The sequence below is a fragment of the Mandrillus leucophaeus genome, unplaced genomic scaffold, assembly GCF_000951045.1.
Source record: "Mandrillus leucophaeus isolate KB7577 unplaced genomic scaffold, Mleu.le_1.0 Scaffold33, whole genome shotgun sequence".
NCBI classification, from domain to species: Eukaryota; Metazoa; Chordata; class Mammalia; order Primates; family Cercopithecidae; genus Mandrillus; species Mandrillus leucophaeus.
In genome coordinates, this window is record NW_012103476.1 from 5300878 (window position 1) to 5306008 (window position 5131).

The following is a 5131-nucleotide window of genomic DNA, read 5'->3' on the forward strand; positions in this document are numbered from 1 at the left end:
TATATATATACTATATGTAGAGGGAGAGAGGGAGACAGAGTCAGAGAGAGAGAGAGAAAGGGGACAAGTCAAGAGCAGAAAAGAGAAAAGAGAAAGAAAAGGAAGAAGAAAAATGAGGGGGAGAGAAGAAAGGAAAGGAAGAAAGAAAGGAAGGAAGGAAGGAAGGAAAAGAGAAAAGAGAAAGAAAAGGAAGAAGAAAAATGAGGGGGAGAGAAGAAAGGATAAGTACTACAGACCTTGAGTTACACACAATGTTTAATATATATACTTGGTAGGATTTGCACACACATACACACACACAGAGACGTGAGCACACATGATTCCTAGAGTCAAGAGGAAGGATGTGAGAAAATATAGTTAGTAAAGCCCAGCTAGGAATAGAGCACTAGCAACATCTATCTTCCTTAAAGAAATGGAGGTAGAAGAGTGAGATGGGGTATTTGGGAAGGTACGAGGTGTCTTTGTCCTGTGGAAGTGCTGAGATGCCCACCCCACCAGAATTTATGGTGACATGGAGGCTCCAAGGGAGAGAGGGTTCTGGATCTCTCCATACTGTAAGAAGAATTAAAATTAGTAACAGAAATGTGTCCTCTATCACCACCTAGAAGGGCAGGACTGAGGATAGCGTGAGCGTGAGAAGCCTGAAAAAGAGTTTCTATGAATTGCAGATGCTGTTGAGAACTGACGGACCAGCTTCCCGCCTCAGCCAGCCTGAGTGGCCAACACATTGTTGGAGCTCATGCTAGTTCCCACAGAGGGAGCATGCGTAGGTCTGAGGGGACAGCATAGCTACATGCTGGCCAGCAGCAGGGGCAACAAGAGTGGCAGCATCAGGGCAGAGAGCTCAGGTAGAGCCTGCGTGGTCAGCTGCTGGGCTAGAGAGTGCAGGTGACCCACATGAAGGGTGTTGCCTGCCGCAGGTCTTGGGTGTGACGGAGACTAGCCCGTCACACTCCACAGGCAAGAGGTCAGAAATGAACTCGTCCTTGGCGGACAGACTTTAGGGAGGGAAGCCAATGAGGAGAGCTCTTACTTATATTTCTCCTTGTGTTCCCCTGGTACTACCTATCAAGGTCACCAACAGCAAAGACAGACTGAGATGCTGTCAAACTGAAGCCAACAACAAAATGAAACGTGGGATCCTGCAAGGAATCCTGGAACAAGAACCAAAAAACACACAAACAAAAACAACAACAACTATAGCACACAGCATCAAGTTCCACCAACTATAGTAGATATGCCTAAATTATTTGCTAGTCTTACCACCTACAATTTCATTGGCTCTCCGAAACTATCTTGGGAAGTGGAAAAAGAATGGATTTTTTAGTCCACTTTATATTTAGAAAACAAACAAAAAAATGAATCCTAAATGAATCATTAAGATGAAGCAGAACATATTAGTAATATGGAAAACTGGAATGAAATCTGAAGATGTGGCAATCTTGTACTTAAAGTAATAGTGCAGTGGCAGCTGTAGAGATTGAGTTGCTGTTGCAGCAGCATAATTGATATCAACATGCCTTAGATGTGAATATAATGTAAATATTGCTACTTCTCTATTTTAGCATACCCTGGAATTATCTTTTTGTGTCATACAGAAACAATGCAGTAGAGAGTAACCAATCCACCATGATTGTTTCCTGGCATATTTTCTTTATTCATTATCACATAGCCAGCGAATTTATTTTGACCATAATAGTAGATGATTTATTATCTTGAGGCTACAGAATGAGACAGCTGAAAGGGGGTTTTGAAATGGAAATTGTGACATTTACTGTGGGAGCAATGATCTTATACAGAAGACAGGTGGTGACTGTTTACCATTCAGACAGATGGAGGTCCTGCAGTGGAGTTATTTGTGTGTGTGTGTGTGTGTGTGTGTGTGTGTGTGTGTGTGCTTATTTTTTTTCTGTTAGAAAAATTAGCTTAAATAATTCAAGTTTCTTTTTTTCTTCCAGCTAGATTTTTGCACTGTGCAAAATGAAGTATGAAAATACTTTTTTTACTGAGCAAAATGCAGTTCTGTGTATATCGATTTCCTTTTGTGTCACCGCAATTGTTTTAGCCATTTCAAGTTTTTATAACACTGTAATGACCAGTTAACGTGACCAAATGGTAGTAAGGATCCCATGCAACTATAATTATAAAGATCTATGACAATAATACAATAAACATTTGTCTCAGGAGAATTGCCTAAATTGACTTTCTATGTATCTTTCAGACAGTATGAACATTAAAACAATAATATTAATTTTTTCTTAAACATTCAGCCTATTTGCTTAGAAATTTTATCTACACACTGCATGTTAAAAAATAGATGTATATTTTTCATGCAAATTATGCCCCTTTTTCTTCTTTTCTTATCTAGGTATTTTGGGATTCCCTCAACTCACTTGTATAACTTGGACATCACAGAAATACTAACAGAGATATTCACTTGCTGACTATCTTGATCTCTTCTGGCTGCTTAGCAAAATATCTTAGACAGGACAATTTTTAAACAACATAATTGTATTTATCACACTTACAGTGGCTAGGGAGTTCAAGATCAAAGCGTGGAAAGATTCAATGTCTGTAAGAACATTTTGTTTCAAAGATGGATGGTAAAATTTAGGGAAGAGGGAGGGGTAAATAGGCAGGGGACAGGAAGGTTTTAGGGCAGCTAAACTATTCTGAAAATATTGTAACGGTGCATACATGGCTTTATATATTTGCCCAAACCCATAGGATGCATAATACCAAGATATCTTTGTTGGACTTTGATTATGATGTGTCAATGTAGACTCATCAGTTTTACTATACATATATCACCTTGGTGGGAGATATTAACAATGGGGGAGTTATGCATATGTGGGCGTGGAAATGTGTGCGAAACCTTTTATATCTTCTGCTCAATTTTGCTGTGAACCTGAAACAACCCTAAAAATTAAAGTGTGTTAAAAGGAAACTAAATAAACCAGACTCTAAATATTTGTAGATGAGTCATACATAGATGTATCAGTAATTCTATCAGCATGCATCATTGTTATTACTTGACTCAAAAGTTTTAAATAATTCTTTTTGGAAAATGAATCAAGTGACATTTTATTCAAAATGAAAAACTATGTAATAAACCACTGTTGTAATACAGATTACTCAACTCTGTATTTGTTTTCTGTTACCACCAACTTAACATACAAGTTGTCTCACAGTTCCATAGGTCAGAAGTCTGAAACGGGTCTTATTTGACAAAGATCAAGGTATAGGCAGGCTCTGTTTCTTTCTGGAGGCTCTAGTAAGTAATTCAGTTCTTTGTAACGACATTTAGATTGGCGAGAGCATTCGGTTTCTTGAGGTTATAGGTCCCTGTTTCCTTGCTGGCTGTCAGGGGCCACCTACCTTCCTTGGTTTATTGCTTTCTTGATCTTCAAAGCCAGGAGTGGTAAGCCAAGCCTTTTTCACATTGTTAGATATTTTCTATCTCTTCTTTTGCATCTCTCTGATGTTCCTATTTTTCTTCTTCCATTTTGAAAGCCTCATGTAATTACTCTGGGCCCCGTAGATAATTCAGAATGATCTCCTCATATTAGGATCTACAATGTTAGTCACCTCTGGGGTCCTCATTTTGCCATGTATTGTAATGTATTTACAGGTTTTGTGATTAAGATGTGAACTTTCTGGGTGTTAGGCATTATTCTGCCTACCACAAGTTCACATATATTAAATATACTGATATGGTTTGGCTATGTCCCCACCCAAATCTTTTCTTGAAATTTAGCTCCCATAATCCCCACGTGTCATGGGAGGGACCCAGTGGGATGTAATTACATCATGAGATCGGGTTTTTCCTGTGCTGGTCTCGTGATATGTAAATAAGTCTCACTAGATCTGATGGTTTTATAAAGGACAGTTTATAAAACTGTGAGGCCTCCCCAGCCATGTGGAACTGTGAGTCCATTAAACCTCTTTTTCTTTGTAAATTACCTAGTCTCAGGTATTCCTTCATAGCAGCATGAGAACAAACTATACATATACATATGTGCATATACTTATATAATTATATTGTTATGTAGTTTCAGAAAATAATTTCTAACTTTTCTGTGCAATAGATGATGGGGATTGAAATTCCAGCTAATTAAGTGGATACCAGGATCTCACTTTATTTAATCTCTTAAGAGATTAATTAAGCATAAGCATTTATATATAGTTAATGGTGAAGATTATGTTGCTATTATAAAAGGTAAAATTTTGATCATCAAAAACTATATGAAAATTATTAACCTGAAATTCAGGAAAACTATTTCCCACAATTAAATAAGGAGACAAGAAACAGATACTGTAAACAGACAGGGAAGTTCTCTAGGGATTATAGGATTTTAATCAACTTGAGCAATCAGCCTGTTTTATAGCCTCTTGCCCTCTAGCCTGTTTCTTCCTAAATCTTGTGTAGAATGCAGTCACCTAAGTTGGCCACCTAAGCTCCTGGCAGACTCCAGCAACTTATAGATGAACTTGAGTGAACTTTCCTTACTCCTGTACTAAAGTCTCCACCCCAAGAGGAGATATCGTTTCATTACCATAATATGCCACCTATGCGCGGGCAAAGTGACTCACCGCTTTTGGGCAGCAAGGTCTCCTTCTCAACATGTGATAGGGTACCCTGTCCCCTCTCCATCACCTCATAAAACCCTCCTGTCACTTACTCTAGGGCAGACACTGCTCTGAAGAATACTTCTAGTTTTCTCCTTCCTTGCCTAGCAATATCACCCTTCTTGAGCAAAACCTGCATCCTCGTGAAGAGTCATTTGTTACTTACCAGGTGAATGAACCCTGTTTTTGGGGGGTAACAATACCACTTCCCAAAGAAGAAGAGGTAATGGGAAAGGATTATGGTAGCAGTCCAGACTTTAGAAGATGGGTTTGATGAACACAGTTGTCTAAATGAACACAGTGTCTACAGGCTACTTGAAGTTATAGGAAAAGCCAGAAAAAGGATTTTGGAGAAATTCATATGAAACATATTTTGAAATCAACTGGGATTATGCATAAATTTCAGAAGTATATGTTTTAAAAGAAAATCATAGGCAAAGCAGTTGAATTACTAATTACTGCACCTGCATACACACATCAACATAAGTACACATACATATAT